The 18,577-nt window shown below is 42.8% G+C and overlaps 1 protein-coding gene across 1 annotated transcript in view; it reads left to right on the top strand.

Moving 5' to 3' along the window:
• The first annotated feature begins 325 nt into the window (after window positions 1-325).
• The window catches only part of TENM4 (teneurin transmembrane protein 4), a 655,906-nt gene continuing 637,654 nt past the window's right edge, over window positions 326-18,577 (top strand). The window contains exon 1 of the mRNA XM_033204860.1: window positions 326-386. The gene's annotated coding sequence lies outside the window, so the exon portion shown is untranslated. The remainder of the gene's footprint in view (window positions 387-18,577) is intronic.

Here is an 18,577-nt window from a genome sequence, read left to right as displayed (position 1 = left end):
TGCTTTATTTCTCCTGGTATTTTTAATGGTCTTTTATATTTTGACATCTATGAAAAGTAAAAAGTGCCCAAATGACTGGAAGGCTGAATTTTCTGCGCCGAGAGTTGGGCACCATCAGCGAGCGTCCTGCTTGACACATAACTCTTCATTATCGTGCTTAATTTATTATTGCACCTCATGTTTTAGTTATTTTGCAGTGCCTGACCACTCAGTTTTCCCAGCTACCTGGAATCATAGGTAGTTGGTAACCAATTCTAGGCATAAAACTTGTGATGCATTTTAGTCCAGCAATCTCAAGGAATTAATTGTGTTTGTCTTCTTGTTTTGCAGATGGACAAACTGAGAATCAGAGAGGGCTAGTGATCTCTCGGACACTTGGTCAGTAGGTAAGTAATGATGCTGAAAGTGAACCCAAAACACGATATGCTTCCAGTCTGCAAGACCTAACCCCTGCCAGATCGATTGTCCCAGGCTTGTGACTTTTCTGTTTTGTGCAATTCAAGTCAGTATTGCACAAGTCATTAAATAAGATGAGCCAGTTTGAGGCAATTGAGTATTACTTGCACTTGTGGCTTCTGTTTGTTCCCAGTGTGGAGTTGACATGTTTAACAAGTGAGTCTGTGAAGTCCTTTTAGGCCATACCTGGCCAACATTGGGTGTTTCTCTGGGAATAGTGGGGCTTATTGAAAACTGGTCCATGCTGCAGTTGTTGTGACACTCTCCCTTCAATAGACCCAACTGTTTGATACATCTAGAGTAGAGAGCTCTGGACTAGTGTGGTCAGGACTTCTGGGCTCAAGTCCTGCAATGACCTGCTCTGTGACCTTAGGCAAGCCACTTAACTCATGGATTCACTCATTCTGCTTGCTTGCTTTCACACTGTTTTTCCCCGGGGTATTTAGTCCCAGCCTCAGCACTGGGCACTGAGAACAAGATAAATACAACATAGGCCCTTGAGGAGTTCACAACCCAATCAATGAGTTCCTCCATTTTCCCATTATTGTCTCATTATGAGAATTTCTAGCATCTGCTTTGGGGTATATAGTCTGAAGGGTACTTTGTGATCTTTCCCACAACTCTATAAGGTAGAAGGAAGTCGTTACTGCCATTTTGCAAAGGAGAAAACGATGGCTGAAAGAGTGGGCCAAAGGCATACCTTGAGTAAGGAATCAGAGCTAGGCTTGAAACCCAGATTTACTAATTCCAAAACATTTGTTTCTAATAACAGCAGACTGTTCCACCTGGTAATTGTAGCATCTGAATTGTCATTGTTGCATTCTACCCCTTGGCAGTGAGTATCCTGTTGGGGAGATCAGCACTACTCTGGTGGTGGAACAATTTTCTGCAAGGGATTCTTTTCTGCATCTAGCTGATTGTTCCAGAAAGCAATGTTTTCTCTGCCTGAGAGTGAAGGCAGCTGTGAGCTCGCAGTAAGCTGAGAACCAAGGGAAACCTGCTCCAGGCCCGGGACTGGCTCTACCAAGTGGCTGGGATTTAGCATATCAGAGAGAATCCACCATGGGTGGAAGGAGTGACACAGCCCCCAGCCCCTTCTTGTGCAGTGACCTTGCTGTAAAACTGCTGCTTTTTTTACCAAAGCTTAATGATTCTGGACTCTAAATCAAGCCTGGTAGCTTCTGCTTTTGCTGAGTTGTCTTGCCTCAGGCAAGACACAGAGAATGCTGTGGATTAGAGGCTATGCTGTTTGTTTATGTGGATGACAACTCCTTGAGGATGAAGCTCTAGAGTTCCCTCAACATCTGTAATTTCAAAAGGTGCATGAATGACCTCAGTGATCTGGCTTTTATGTCTTACAATACGTGTGGATGTTGTGAATTGTGACCATGGTTGATGTAGATGCACCCAGAATGCTGTAATGTACATGATACACAGGTTTTGTGGGAATGTGACTGAATGTGTGGGGTATGGGATTTTTGGGGAGTATGTGTGTGTTTAATCCCTAGAAGGCAGTTCTTATTAAAAAACAAAAACGAAAACAAAAAACAAAACAAAAAAAACACACGGGTGTAATTTTTCAACAACACCTAGAAATGGGCTTTTAATAAGCCTCATTAAACTCTTTGATTAGTAGAGGAGGCCAATCACTCTTTCATCTTGGCTCAGATCACAGCTCTTCCTTGCCCTCTTCTTTGGGGTCAGACAAAAATGCCTGCTATTCATATTGGTCTCTCCAAAGCCTTTTCCCCCTCACCTGCCCTCTGCAGCCCCCACTCCCACCCCAGTGCTTGTCTGATCTCTTTGCTTGAACCTCAGCACAGACAGTGCTGGTGTCGGGACTGACAGATGATAGCTGCAGGTGCTCCTGGAACCTGAGTGTCCCGTGTCTCGAGTTGTCATGGCAGGACACTTAGGGTCTTTGTTCAGGAAGCACTCTGAGCTGGGAGAGCTGGGGCTCCTTCCTTTCTCGGGGCGGTCACTTACTACTGCAGGCTCTCAGCAGAGCTGTGTGTGTGCAAACCCTTTCCCTTATGGGTTGAGTTTCCCCTTGTCTGACATGGGAGGAGGTGAAGCTCTGTTGAAAGGCAGGTTTTGCCCTGGACTGCGAGCATTCTGCCAGGTCTCCTGAGGAGAGCTGGTTCCCAGAGTGATTATCTTTCCTGAGCCAAGAGCCAGGTGCTCAGTGACAGGAAGCAAGGTAGGCTTAGCAACAGGCTTATCAAGCCCTGCTACAAGAATGTTCATTCGCATAACAGGACTGGGTTTGTTCGGTTTTGTTCCTCTCTGGGCACTGTCTCAGTTCTGGGGCTGGTGTATTCTGAGCAGGAGTACCTCTGCTCCTTCTCAGAGGCAATGCGCTCCCTGCTTGTGCATCCCACAGTAGCAGCACAGGGCTGAGTGTCTAGAGGGCCAGTCAGTGTTTGTGGTCTACTTAGAAGATGCTGGCTCCAGGCAGCGACTGCCCACCTGGGGTACCCATGCTTTGTGTAATGGAACACGCCTGCATTTATGTCTTGACTTAGCTTCTTTTTTTTTTTTTTGAGACGGAGTTTCACTCTTGTCACCCAGGCTGGAGTGTAGTGGCGGGTTCTGGGCTCATTACAACCTCCACCTCCCAGGTTCAAGTGATTCTCCTGCCTCAGCCTCCCAAGTAGCTGGGATTACATGCACCCGCCACCACCCCCAGCTAATTTTTGTAGTTTTAGTAGAGACAGGGTTTCACCATGTTGGCCAGGCTTATCTCGAACTCCTGACCTCAGATAATCCACCCACCTCATCCTCCCAAAGTGCTGAGATTACAGGCATCAGCCACCATGCCTGGCCCCCAACTTAGCTTCTTACTGAACCAGCCCACTCACCTTCTCTGTGAGATTGCAGAAAACTGATGATGAGGGTGTGTCCTGCACAAGCCTGCTTATTCAAGGGCTATTGGGGGCTAAAAGCCAGCCTGCATTCCACCTCCCAAGCCGTGTGTCCCAGAGGGGCTACATCTGCCCAGAAGAGGAGACATCTTTTTTCAAATTCATGTAAAGTCAATAACGGGGCTGGTAGTAGCCTTGTTTCTTTCAGCCTCAATTTCTTCATCATTTATCTAAATTGGCTATAGGGATGATTTGTGATTATCTTAAAGTATAACTGACACATAGAGACTGATAAATTATAGTGGTCATTAGTAGTTGTAATTGTAGCAGCAGTAGTAGTAGTCATGATGTCAGTAATGATAATGCCTTATTTTTGTAGTGCTTTATATTTTGCAAGGTTCTTTTGTATTTGATTATTTCATTAGCCATGCATTAAAGGCAGGACTAGGATTGCTCTCTCTGGGACAAAGAGAAATATTATGTGACTTGCCTACTGTCAGCCCCTGAAGGCCTGACCTGGAGCAAGCATAAGCCATCCTGGCAATGATGTGAGGCCGGGGTATGCAAAACTGGGGATGCCTGGGAGAGCTCAGAACCTCTTTCTGCCTACACACCCATGCCCTTTATCTACCTTGGTCCTGGAGGTTCTGCCCTATTTAGAACCTTCTGCCTGTCTTGCCAGTAACCCCATTGGTGTGCCAGCCTCTGGTCCCTGTGACTGCAGTCATTGGCTCAGAGCAGGGTTCAAACCAGGTAAGCCACTGAGCATCACAATCCTGCCTCACAGCCTAGGTGGACATGTTGCCTGGGCCTTCAAAGCCACCCAGACAGACTTTCTAGGGGTGGGGAACAATAGCCATCTCGCATGCATTTTCCAAACACCCCTTAGTCACTGCACTTCAACTCTAGCCAACAGACATTTATGAAGCACCTACCATATACAAGACACTCTAGTGACATCTTACATATATTTTTTTCCTAACTTCTTTTTTTTTTTATAAGAGACAGTGTTTTGCTCTGTCACCCAGGCTGGAGTGCAATAATGTGATCACAGCTCACTGCAGCCTCAAACGTCTGGGCTCAAGTGATCTTCCTGCCTCAGCCTGCCGAGTAGCTAGGATCACAGGCACATACCACCATGCCTGGCTACTTGTTTTATTTTTAGTAGAGATGGGGTTTTACTGTGTTGCCAAGTGTGAGCCACCATGCCCATCCTATTTTTTCTAACTTCTATACCTATTTATAAGATGAAATAACCAAGTTTCAAATAAGTTAATTGATGTGCCCAAGATTTCATAATTATTCAGTGGTAATGCTGGGATTTGAACTCACGTATTTAGACTAGAAAGCTTATGCACTTGACTTACATAAGCGTGTAGCACATGGGGGCTAGCAAAAAATGGTTGTCACCCATTAGTGATAGCGTTTTAAAAAGTGGTTATTAATAAAGTACTTACCATCCTGAATCCTAACTGCTGGTTCTCCTGTGGTCCTTTCCCATCAGACTGTGAGGTTTCTGAGGGCAGAAATTGGGAGTCTCAGCCCTTAACAGGGTACAGAATTTATAGCAACTGATTGATAAATGAATGATTAACAATATTGACAATGGCTAAATGGCTGTTTCCTAGGCATAGTGTTAAGTGCCTTATATATATGATTTTGCTTATTTCTCAAAGCAACCCTATAAGATAGATACTATTATTAAAACAATTTTACACTAAATAAAAGACCTTAAAGAGTTTTGAATAACTTTCCCATGTTACATAGCTGGTAAGTGGCTGAGCTGGGAATTGGACCCAGCTTGACTGACATGAAAGCTTGGTGCTTAATGTCTCACCCAGATGTACTGGCCTCCTGCAGGTGTTCCTGCATGTGCCCTAGCCACAGCCGATGCCCACAGGCTCCTTCCGAGAATTACTGGGAAGCTGTCATTCAAATCCAGTGCCTTCTAATGCAGGGCTATGTGAGGTTTCCATTTAGAAGAGACAAAGCTGGTGAAGGCTGGGAAGCTGCAGTCATGTATGAAAGCATGAAAAGCCACTAATAGAATTAGCAAGAAGAAGGTGACTTACTGGGGAACAAACCCAATTTGTAAGACACAAGTAGGGGCAAAATCAGCCTCGAGAGGTACAATCTTTTGAGCTCTATGGAGAACAGTGGGGAAATGTTTCATTGGCATTTACTGGGAGTATTTCTTGGGTTTGGCAAGTCCACTACAGCATGCTCGCTGGTGGTCAAGGACAGGAGAAAGGGGAAGTCTTGGTGCATTGCTCTCAAGGGAGGGCTTTTGCTTCTAGTGCCTTCCCCCAAGACCTCATGGACCAGTGACTTGTTTCACCATGTGGAGCTTCATCTTATGCAAGCTGAAGAAACAGTATGCTGGCTTCATTGCTGCAAGCTAATTGACCCCCTGTGACTTCATTCAGAAGGTAGCAGGAACATGTGCTCTTAGTGGAAGCCCAGCAGCCAGGAGACACATTTGAGCTGGGAAACAGAGGGGCTTGGAGTGGCTCTGGACAACCTGGGCAGGACTAGGATTCTGATCCCTGACTCCTGCCAGCACCAGAGCTCAATTTGCATGAATTAAGACTGTGTTCTAAGTTCTGGGATTGCAGTGAGGAGTGCTAGTGCTCTCATCTATAAAAACTAGAACAGGAACAAGTGCTTAGGGAGACTACATATGAACACTCATTGGCAGAGGGAGAGGTATGCTAATTAACAGAACAAGACCTGTCAGAGCCTTCATGGACTTGTCTTTGGGTGGAACCAGGGCTTTGACCTTTTGGAGGCTGGCCCTGTACACTTGAGTAACAATACTGGACCTGGAAGCTGGATACTGAAGGCACTTACTTCCCCCCACCCCGCCCCAGCAATGGCTTTTAAATCTTGCTCTCCAGAGCCCTGAGAGTTTAATGAAATCCTCTCTGGGATTTCCATAGGAGATAGGCAGATTTTCTACTGACTTCTAGGCCCCCACCCTGCAGATCCTCTTCTCCCTGTTTGCAGGGTGGGCTTCCTTGTTTCCAGGGATGTTTGGCTGACACACCCCCCATGACCATGCTGTTTGATTGTAGCCGATGTCCATTCTCATTGGCAGTGTGCCTGTACCACATCAGTTATTAAATGTTTTGAACTGTACTCTTGTTTGCAAATCTTCTTTGGACAGAGGAAACCCGTGCTGTTCCATGCCAGCTGCATCCTAACTTAGGCATATCATACCAGTGATGAACTTTCAAGCCACCGCTACACAGAACTAAAGCAGTTTTGTTGTCTTTGAGAAGGGTTTTCTGTGCTTTCCCATCCATCCTAGGGTCATAGAGTCACCTGGATATCACCAATCCACATGGCCATGTGGGGTTTGGCTATTTGTTTACTGCCCACCTGCTCCCCCCCACCCCCACCCCCACCACCCACCCAGTGACACCACAGCAAAATCCCTGGTTTTCTTGCAGTGGCAGATCTGAAAGCTGGAGTTTGTCTTTTCCATCCCAGCCCCTGGCATGTCTCTTTAGCAGGCAGATAGCATGCTTCATTACCTGCCTGTGGACCTGGCTCCCAGATTCACTCAGCTATGCCTTTACAAACAAACAACTCTAAATAAGCAAGATGTGCCAGCTTTTCTGGGAGGATTCCTTATGAGTACCTACTATGTGCTTTGCATTCATTCTCTCATTTAAATGTCATACCTTTCCCAGTTTGGTGTCATTCCAGTTGTACAGATGAGTGAACACAGAATAAGCCACTTTCTGAATAATGAGTTTCCCATCAATAAAATGGTCCAAACAGGAACAAGACAGTCATTTGTTGTGGTGGTATAAGGGATTCTAGCACTGGACTGTTAAATCATCTTCTGGATTACAGGAGGCTCATCAATGCTTGTTCCAGGATGTGATCACCACCGAGATCCCGGATACTGCAGTGGTACAAAGGGAGGGATGGTGAGGGGAGTTCCCAAGCCACTTCCATTGTTTTCTAGAAATCACACACTGATTTCTAAGAAAGCAGCAGAGGTAGACACTTTCTGCCTGTGACTGGATTGATTGGATGCCAAAAAACCCAGATTCTAGTCTAGGTTCTGCAATAAGTCTTCTAGGTGACTTGGGAAATCATTTAGCCTTCCTGTTCCTTTTGCTCAAAAGAAATAACAATAACCTTAAAGAGTTGCTATGTTTATAAAATATTACATACATATAAATTGAAAGCATTATGCCAATGAGAGTTATTAGCACATATTGTTCATCCTCCTACTGATACCTTTGATCTATAATGATTTTAAAAAGTGAGTCATGGATACATGCTCTCTTCTAGAGTTAGAGGCTGGGAGAACTGACTGAGAATGAGAGGAATAGAGCCAACCCATCACTTATAGATTAGAGAACCTCCAAGTCTAACTAAAGTAGAAACTGCCAGAAGCAGTGGCTCACGCCTGTAATCCCAACACTTTGAGAGGCTGAGTTGGGTGGATCACCTGAGGTCAGGAGTTCAAGACCCGCCTGGCCAACATGGCAAAACCCCGTCTCTACTTAAAAAAAAATAAAACATGTAGAAATTTACCTCTAACCTAGGCAAAAGAGAAGAAAGAATCAATAACTTATCTTTGAGTTACCTTGCCACCAAGGAAAAAAGAGAAAGCTAATGGATTACAGATTATTCCCCTTGGTTAACATTGAGTCTTCCTTTGTTGAGGAGTAAGTAAACACAGATGACAAACTATTAGCTAAGCATAGAGAGGTATAGTTTGTGCACGAATGGCAAATACTTGATGTATTAGGTTGAATTCCCCAGAACCAGACTCTGGGACAGAGATTTGCATGCAGAAAGTTTATTGGAGCATGCTCTTAGGATCAGCACCTGTAAGGGAGTAAGGGAAGAAAGGGAAGAGTTGAGCTGCAAGGCAATCACAGCAAAAATGTCAGCCGATTCCACAGGGAACTTGAGCTGGGATGGTCTTCAGATGTCTCACATTGAGTCAAAGTGAGTTGGCCTTGTTGCCCACTGCAATAACAGCTGTGGACTGCCCACAGGTGACAGCTCTCTTGGGCTGAAGACCATTCCTGGAGAGGGACTTAACTGATACCTGTCAGCAGCCAACAGCAAAAGTCCCTGCAGCTGGAGGAATGAGTGTCTCAGTCCCAAAGGAGGTAGTCAGAGTGGCATTAACTACATTTGGCCTGTGGGCTGCCATTCTTTCTCCCACTACCCTGCAAACACCACTGTTGAAACAACTCTTTACCACTGCATTCAGATGAGGGCTTAGAATTTTTTCAAACACGATACTTTAGATACACATTATCAATCAGCTGGAATTTGCTCATGAAAAAGGACCCTATTTGCTACCCTTGCTCTCTACATGTGTAGGAAACATTTATTGATGGTGTCATAATAAGTCTGGGGTGTTATGATTGTTCTTTCAAGATCAAACAGTTGGTAAACCTTAGACAATTCCCTGTATGTCTGCTGGAAGACAAGATTTTCTCTTATTTTTCCTTATTATGCCCTCTCACCACACTTCATTCAAGCTCTGACTTATTTTCCCCTTACCTTAGTAAATGCAGTTTTCCCTGTGGTTCATTTTTTCCCCTCTTTTTATTGACCACACACTCTCTTGTCACCTCACCCATTCTTATTTCAACCAACAGCCCACCTTAGACATCCCTTCTTCCCCCTTGTTTTATATTACCAGTCATCTGCTAAATCTGTCCACCTGCTTAACCCCTCTGGCCTCCATAAAAACAGCAAATTACATTCACATTAGCTAGTAAAGAAGTTGACGCTTAGCTCTCTGAAGATGCTTTTAGCAGATGTAACGTCTTGCAAGAGACAGAGCCAGGCGTTATCATGGGTCTGGAGATAAGCTGGGATTTATCACAGGTCTGTTGTCTCCCAAAGCCTGTGCTCTTTCTTCCGTACCTTTGAAATCTTTGTTGGGATGATCTCTTCATGAATCTGGATTCTCTTTACTGAGCTTTGCCAGAGTTCCCTGAGGAATCAGTTGAGCAGTCTACATACTTTGATTGTCAATTCTGCAGGTCATTGTGAATCACTGCAGAGTGATAAGAGTTACTTCACCCCATTGGGTGAGTTGGGGCCATTTCTGCTTTCACTGAACGGAGTATAGAGTGCTGGGCACAGCCTGGCTTTGAAGTCTACTAGCTTACCATTTCATTTACTTCTGAAGATATTCCAGTGGTAAGGAGCCTTTGGGATCACAAACTCACTGTCAGGGTCAACGGGTTGGGGAGACACTGAAGCCAAGTAATGGACCGGTTATGGCTCTTGATAAATGAGAACTGTGGTCAGTCCAGCTGGCCAGGTGCCAAAAGCCTAGCAGCTTCAGAGGTGGACCCACCTGGGTTTCTGTGCTGAATGCTTGTGCCTATATCTGCCATCCTTCTCCTTCAAGAAAGAGGTATTTGGTAAAGAGGTCTTTTGCTTTTAGCTGAGGGCCAGTTCCATTGAAACCAAAGATCAGTTAAGCTGTTGGGGTACCCACTGAGGCCCTATTCTGTACCAGATATTCAGCTAAGTATCCCACTCCTTCACCCTTAAGGCGTGGGCTGATGTGTTTTTAGTGTTGCTTAAATAGCAGACATGGGTCCCACAGCTTCCTGATGCAGTGTGACTTCTGAGCTCTGACAGTTTGTTGCTCTGCCCTTGAGACAATGACTTTTTTGCATAGGGAAGAATCTAGAATCCTCATGATGAGTGAAAAGATGGGCTGATTTGAGTCCTCACTCTCTTCTCTGCAACAGATTTGCTATGTGACCTTAGTCACTTGACCTTTCTGGTCCTCAGTGTTACCTTAGTGTCAGTGTTGAAAATAGCCATTATAATGCCTCAAGCCCCCTACTTATTGGGGAAGCGGGAGTATAATGTAGGTGCTCTATAAATGATGCATGTTTCCCTTCCTCACCCCCAACCCATTACTTAGTGTGATCGCTAGAGAAGTGTTTGCTAGACATTCATGATCTACAGAACATGGATATTTCCTCAAGGAGTGCATTACATCTTTGTTGGATGACCCAGGGCTGGATGGGTCCTAGTGTCATCATCTGGCATGCTTTCTCACTGGACCCTAAGGGGACTAGGTTCCATACCCAGTACTTTCTACCAGCCATGACTTGAAGAAGATTCCTCTTCATTTACTGGTACCTCACCTATTCCATCTTCCTTTCTAGTGGCATGTAACCAAGAATGTTCAGAAGAGGCCACCAGGGCAGAGTGAAAGGCATCCTGCCCCATGTGCTGGTTTTATAAAACCAGAACACTCATGACCTCTCCAAGATTTAGTCTTCACATTTATAAAGTAGGGCAATACTACTTTCCTTAGTAGCATTCTCTGAGAATTGCATGTGATAATACACATGAAAGCACACTTTGCAACAAACATATGCCAATGTAAAGTTCTATCTCCTATGAGTTTTTATTTCTTGGTTTGGCTCCTTCACCAATAGCTCCCAACACAAGTTCCTGAATGTATTTGGTCTATGCAGATAGCTTATCCAACATGCTATTTGTGGCTATCAAGTTTCCTGATGAACTTTTAAAATTTATTTATGTGTTTGTTTTCCTCTCTAAATTCCAAGATGTTTAAGAATGAGGTCCAATCTTAATTCATCTATTTCCCAATTATGTAATAGATGCTTCATAATTGTTTGAGGAAATAAATGAAGATGAAAGAAAATTAGAATGATGGGTACCTGCTTCATACCTGCTTATGTAATCCTCACAGCAGTCCTATAAGGTTAGTGTTATTTCCACTTCTATTTTTAAAAAAAAATTTTTTTTTTTTGAGACGGAGTTTCACTCTTGTTGCCCAGGCTGAAGTGTCATGGCATAACCCCAGCTCACTGCAACCTCTGCCTCCTGGGTTCAATCGATTCTCCTGCCTTAGCCTCCCAAGCAACTGGGATTACAGGTGCCCGCCACCACGCCCAGCTAATTTTTTTTTTTTTTTTGGTATTTTTAGTAGAGATGGGGTTTCACCATGTTGACCAGGCTGGTCTCAAACTTCTGACCTCAGGTGATCCACCCACCTCTGCCTCCCAAAGTGCTGGGATTACAGGTATGAGCCACCGCGCCCATCCTATTTCCACTTCTAGAAAACAAAAATTGAGGCCAAAGGTGAAGCCACTTATCCAGAATACATAGTAACTAGTAGAGCAAGGGATGATGGCCTTAGACTCCTGGACTCCAAAGCCAGTGTTCATATTCTCTATTTCATTTTCTCTCGCTCCCTTTCTCTTTTTTTTTCACATTATTATTGTGCAAACAACATGAAAACAATAATAAAAGAAAACAGAAATACAATCACCTTTCATTGCACCACTTCTAGCAAGTCAGCTGTTTCCATTTTTTCCACATTCCCCATAGCCTGTTTCTTGCATTTGTTTTCTATAGCAGCATTATTGAGATATAATTCACGTGCTATAAAATTTATCCTTTTAAAGTAACAATTCAGTGTTTTTTTAGTCTATTCACAGAGTTGTGCAATCATCACCACAATCTAACTTTAGAACATTTCATCACCCCAAAAAAGAAACCCTGTACTCATTAGCAGTCATTCCCCATACCCTGTTCCCCCCAGCCCTTGGCAACCACTCCACTAATCTACTTTCTCCCTCTTTATGGGCTTGGCTGTTCTGAACCTTGTGTATAAAAGGAATCATACAAGATGTTGCCTTTGTGTCTGTTTGTTTTTTTTTTTTTTTCACTTAGCATAATGTCTTCAAGGTTTATCCATGTTGTGGCATGAATCAATACTTTATTCCTGATATACCCATGCCCATACCCACCCACCCACACACACATACCACAATTTGTTTATTTATCAGTTGATGGACATCAGGGTTATTTCCATTTTTAACTATTATGAATAATGATGCTATGAACATTCATGGGCAAGTTTTTATGTGGACATAAATTTCAGTTCTTTGGGGTATATATCTAGCAGTGATATTGCTAGGTCATATGGCAACTCTATGGTAAACATTTTTAGCAACTGCCAACCTATTTTTAAATGTAGCTTCGCCATTTCACAATACCACCAGCAATGTATGACATTTCCAATTTTTTACATCCTTTTCAATACTTTTTATGTCTTTTTTATTTCCTTGTGGGTTTGAAGTGGCATCTTATTGTGACTTTGATTTGGATTTCCCTAATGATGAATGATACTCAGCATCTCTTTTTTTTTTTTTTTTTTTTTTGAGACAGAGTCTCACTCTGTTGCCATGCTAGAGTGCAGTGGCGTGATCTTGGCTCACTGCAACCTCTGCCTCCCAGGTTCAAGCAATTCTCCTGCTTCAGCCTCCCAAGTAGTGGTGGGACTACAGACTCCCACCACCAAACCCAGCTAATTTTTGCATTTTTAGTAGAGACAGGGTTTCCCCATGTTGGCCAGGATGGTCTTGATCTCTTCACCTCGTGATCTGCCCACATCTGCCTCCCAAAGTGCTAGGATTACAGGCGTGAGCCACCATGCCTGGCCGATATTCAGCATCTTTACATGTTCTTATTGGCATTTTTTTCTGTCTTCTTTGGAGAAATAGTCAAGTCCTTTGCCTGTTTTTTAATTTGGGTTTTATGTTGTTTATTGTTGAGTTATAAGAGTTCTTTATATATTTTGGATATAATTATCTGATATGTGATTTGCAATTTTTTCTCATTCTGTGAGTTGTCTTTTTACTCTCTTGATAATATTCTTTTGAAGCACAAAACTTTTTCATTTTGAAAGAATCGAATGTATCTATATTTTTTCTTTTGTCACTTGTGCTTTTGGCGTCACATCTAAGAAACCATAGCTTAATCCAAAGTAATGAAAATTTATTCCTGTTTTCTATTAAGAGTTTTATATTTTTAGATCTACACATGGATCTATGATCCACTTTGAGTTAATCCTTGTATCTTATGTGAGGTCTGGAGCAAACTTCATTCTTTTGCATGTGGATATTCAGTTATCTTGGCATCATTTGCTGAGAAGACTTTCTTTCCTTATTGAATTGTCTTGGTACTCTTGTCAAAAAATCAAATGACTATAAATGTGAGGGTTTATTTCAAGACTCTAAATTTGATTCCATTGATCTATATATCTACTCTATATGCCAGTACCACACTATCTTGATTACTGTAGCTTCATAGTAAATTTTGACATTGAGATGTGGGATTCCTCCAACTTTCTTCTTCTTAAGGACTATGTGAATATTCTGTGTTCCTTGCATTTCCATATAAATTTCAGGATACACTAGTACATTTCTACAAAAAAAAAAAAAATCCAGCTGAGATTTTTGTAGGGAATACATTAAATCTATAAATAAAGTTGGGGACTATTTTTATCCAAATAATATTAAATCTCCCAATCCACAAACATGAGATATCTTCCCATTTAATCAAGCCTGCTTTAATTTCTTTTTAATCTGTTTTATAATATTTAGTGTACAAATCTTTCACTTTTGTTACATTTATTCTTAAATACTTTATTCTTTTTGATGCTATTATAAATGGAATTATTTTCTTGATTGCATTTTTGGATTGTTCATTGCTAGTGTATAGAAATACAACTGATTATACATTTATCTGGTATCCTTCAAACTTGCTGAACTTGTTTATTCTAATAGCTCTTTTGTGGATTCCTTATGGGATTTTCTATATATAAGATCTTGTCATTGGTGAGTAGAGATAGTTTTATTTCTTCATTTCTCCAATCTGAATGTCTTTATTTCTTGTTGTTAACTAATTTTCCTGGTTAGAACCTCCAGTACAGTATTCAAAGAAGTGATGAGAGCAGTCACCTTGCCTTGTTTCTGATCTTAGGGGGAAAGCTTTCAGTCTTTCACCATTAAGTACAATGTTAGATGTGAGTTTTTTGTAGATGGCCTCTATCAAGTTAAGGATTTCTTCTATTTATAGTTTGTTGGATTTTTTCATGAAAGGATGTTAGATTTTGTGAAATGCTTTTTCCGTGTCTAATGACATAATCATGTGGTTTTTATCTTTTATGGTCTTCATGTGATCTATTGCAATGATTGGTTTTTGTATGTTAAACTGACCTTGAATTCCTTGATAAATCCCACTTGATCATGATGTATAGTTCTTTTTATGTGTTGTTGGATTAAATTCAATGTTATCTTATTGAAGATTTTTATATTTTTCTATTTTTGGGAGATATTATCTGTATTTGTGTGTGTAATGTCTTTGTCTGATTTTACTATCAGAATAATGCTCATCTCATAGAATGAGTTGGGAAGGGCTCCCTCCTTTTGTATTTCTTGTAAGAGTTTTATAAAGAATTTGTGTTAATCTTGCCTGTATTTTGGAAAACTTTAAAAGGTAGTGATAAGAACAAGGCTTACTACAGCTAACAGTTATGCCTTATCATGTGCTTGTGTCAGAAAAACAACAACAACAACCTATAAATGCCAGAAACAACACTGCACTGAAGCCTGAAAATTCCCTTATGGACAGGGCCGTGAGTCTCTGGCCATTATGCCAGGCAAGGTGCTTAATACTGGGGACCTAGCCTGGGACAGAATGCTATAATTCCTGCCTTTTTCCTGCAGTCCCCCCCTCCCAATTTTAAATATTTCCACACAAATGCCTGAATAAATACTCCACTGAGACAAAACTTGCTCCTTCATAACAGATAAGAGATTGGCCTCTGGACCACATGCTGAAAAAGACCAATGCTTACACCATTATATCCCCTGGAATCCATCCTGTCCTCCTAGAAAATAAAAATACCCACAAGTATTAATAGCTTGGCATTCAGGTTAACAAGAGAATCGAGTGTTTGTTTTTGTTGTTTTTTAACACGTAAAAATGAGGAAAGAATGTTACTGGCTGAAATTGGTTGGAACAGAGAAGCAAGAGTATGAGATTGCACTCTGGAAGTCAGCAGTTTCTCTGCAGTAAAGATAATGTTGTCAGTCCCTGAACATTTCTAAAAGAGTTTTGAATTGTGGCCATTCATTTATTCAGCAGTCATTTCATTAATTCATTCAGCAATGATTTATGAAGCTCCTTTCATGTGCCAGGCCCTGTACTGGAGTATCTGGTCACACAGAAAGAAATCCATCTGGGTCTCTGCTCCTAAGGGCCACCCAGTCTGATAGGGGGTATTGGACTCTATACAAACAATTGCTACCAAGCATGATCAAGACTATAACATAGGCATAAAGGGGGCCACAGAAATGTAGAGAAAGGAGAGATCATTTTACATCCTTTTTAATACTTTTTTATGTCTTTTTTATTTCCTTGTGGGTTTGAAGTGGTATCTCATTGTGGTTTTGATTTGGATTTCCCTAATGATAAATGATATTCAGCATCTTTACATGTTCAGAGGAATGTCAGATGAAATGTGATCCACACAGAATCATGAAAGATGCATAGGAATCTGCCTAGTGGGCCTGTGGGACAGGCCTTCCAGGCCTAAGCAGAACCAGCAGTTTAGTGAGAAGAATCTAACTGAACATTCAGAGACATTCACAAGGGCTCAAAGGTACAGCGCTGAATTGGAGAGACCCCAGAAGGTAGACCTTAAAGGAACTGAATGCTTTGTGAAGGAGTCTGAACTTTATCCTGGGACATTAAAGATTTTAATGGTTTGGGACCTTTTTCTAGAACCCAGTTATGCCAGAGAGGCAGAATTGATATGAGATTTGGTGACAAAGGCCATTGTAGCCCTTGGAGAATTGTCCTTAGATGGGATGCAGGCCTCCTGGGGACTTGCCACCAAGCATACCCTCCCTAGGGGCCTTATCTTCCCTCCATGGCTCTACAGAGAGCCATCCCACATCACCAAGAGGCCAAACTAAAAGTTTTTAATTCTGATCTTGACTATGATTTCCAAGCTGGGGTAGAAAACTCTCAATTTCACTTTCTCAGTGATAAAATATGGACATTGATGCCTACCTTCCTAGGGTTGTCATGATAAATTAAAACTAAGAAACCATTCTCCAGAAACTTTCAAGAATCTCCACTGGACTAAAGATGGACCAATCTCTTAGGAAAGTAAGACTATCAGTGTTGGGAGCTACATAGACCTGGGTTCAAAGCTCAGCTCTCCCACTGGCTGCTTGACCGTAGACAAATCAGTGAAGTCCCTGAGTCTCCATTTCCTCCTCTGTGAAACAGAAATGATCATAATACCTCCCTATGGGGATTGCTGAGAGGAGTAAGTGTAATGGTCCCTGTGCTGTTCCCGGGCATATCAAAGGTGCTAAGGAGTTGCCTTTGAGTCTGAATGTGAACAAGGAAGCTCCTGGAAGGCTGAGCTGCATCTCCTTCATCTCTATGTGCAGAGCGTAATGCCATCATTTGACACCTAAAGACAGCCCAGTGTTTTTATAGTTGAATCCATTTGCAGCTCTCTACCCTTTACTCATTCCAGGTTTCTGTCCAGTGGAAAAAAGAATAGACTGTGACCTTTTAGAAATCTAAATAAATCAATAAAGAAAAAGGATGTTAAATCATCTCGTTTTATGTGTTTATTTTGCCGAGTGGGCCAACCAGGTATTAATTAGTTTGGGCTTCCCTAAGGGAGCAGGCAGGGCCCACAGCTCCTGCTCCCACTAACCCAGGCTGACTGTCCCAGATTTTCCAGCTGGAAGGTAGACCAGCATCTCTTTTGCACTGGGAGAGTTTAACCTGGAAGAGATATGTCCTTAATGATGTTTCATACCCAGGGGCCTCGCAAGAAAAGAGCTTCAGGAGGGTTAATTGGGACAGGTGACTTCAGGAGCCACAGGCCGGGAGGCAGAGACATGGAGAGATGGGAATCACGGCCTCCTATGTGTCCCGGAGCCAGACGTGGGTGATTGCAGCAGCCCTAAAGCAGGTGTAGTACAGTCTGCTCTGGCTCGCTTCCTTCCCCATGTGGTTCCCATGTGTGGCTTCCACTGCTTCTCCTGTTCCCACTCAAATGGGAGGGGGCCAGTTAAGGGGGTTACAAAGCCCGGAGCCAGACCCTGGAGCTGTGATGCCATCTTGCTAGGTCTCCACCAACTTCACTTACTGAGTGCCAGGCTCTGTAAGTGATAAGTAAGGGATATGCCTACCACCTGGAGCCGCTTGCTGTGGAGAGATGGCCACAAAAGGAGGAAGACAGACCTTTGTGAGCCCTTTGGAGGCTGCAGTGAACTCTGACTCAGGATGACAGGGAAGGAGAAGGAAAAGCTGTCAGAACTACAAAAGATTGGTGTCTTCAGCTATTAATAATGCTGTAACAAAATACTTGAGGTTGGGTAATTTATAAAGAACAAATTTATTTCTCACAGTTCTAGCGACTGGAAGTCCAAGATCAAGATGAAACAGTTTTGATTTTTGGTGAGGTCTTGGTCTCTGCTTTCAAAATGGCACCTTTTTGCTGCCACATCCTCCAGAGGGAAGAAACACTGTATCCTCAAATGGCAGAGGGAACAGGAGAGGCAACAAAAGGGGGCCTAGCTAGTTCCCTCCAGCCCTTTTATAAGGCACTAATCCATTCACAAGGATAGAGCTCTCATAACCGAACCACCTCCCAAAGGTCACACCTCTTAATACTGTTGCATTGGGGATTAAGTTTCAAAATGAATTTTGGAGAGGACACATTCAAACCATAGCAAGAGGATATTTGCTATGCATCTGAAAGGGTGAAAAAGAGCTCACCAGACAGAAAAGGAGGCAGAGGGAAAGTTTCCATAAAGGCCTTGAGACCTGGAAGGCCCTGGAGTCCTGGAGAAATGGGGAGAGGCTCAGTGGAATGGGAATAAAGAGCAGAGAGGCAGGTATGGGGCAGCGGGATAGGACATGAGGTAGGAAGACAGGTTTTGGCTCTGGAAGGTGGGCTACAAGGAGTGTGGACATGATACTGTGGGTGGCAGAGAGGCATATAGAGAGACCAAGTAAGGTTGGCCTGCAATAGCCCTGAATCAGTTCATTACATAATTATTTATGAAGCTGTACAAGGTGCTCCCACCTTGCTGGGCTCTGGGAATCCAACAGTAAAGAAATCAGACTTGACCCTGAGAAAGTTTACACTTCGTCTCCCTGTCTGCCTGCCTCTCTCCTTAACACCACCTTACCTGTTGCTACTCTCAGAAGATAGTAAGCTCCCAAAGGACTGTGTTACTCATCTTCTGCCTGGAGTACTCTCTCCAAGGCCTTCTGGGAAGAAGCTGATGAGGAAACAGCTGTGAAAATGAACATATTGACACTTTAGGGAGTTCTGAGATCATCAGATTGGAAATCCTCCAGAGCTGGTGCTCAGCCAAGGAGTCCCT

This window comes from Trachypithecus francoisi, unplaced genomic scaffold (genome assembly GCF_009764315.1).
Source record: "Trachypithecus francoisi isolate TF-2019V2 unplaced genomic scaffold, Tfra_2.0 Lachesis_group8, whole genome shotgun sequence".
In the NCBI taxonomy this organism is placed as follows: Eukaryota; Metazoa; Chordata; class Mammalia; order Primates; family Cercopithecidae; genus Trachypithecus; species Trachypithecus francoisi.
This window is presented reverse-complemented; position numbering and strand designations above follow the sequence as displayed.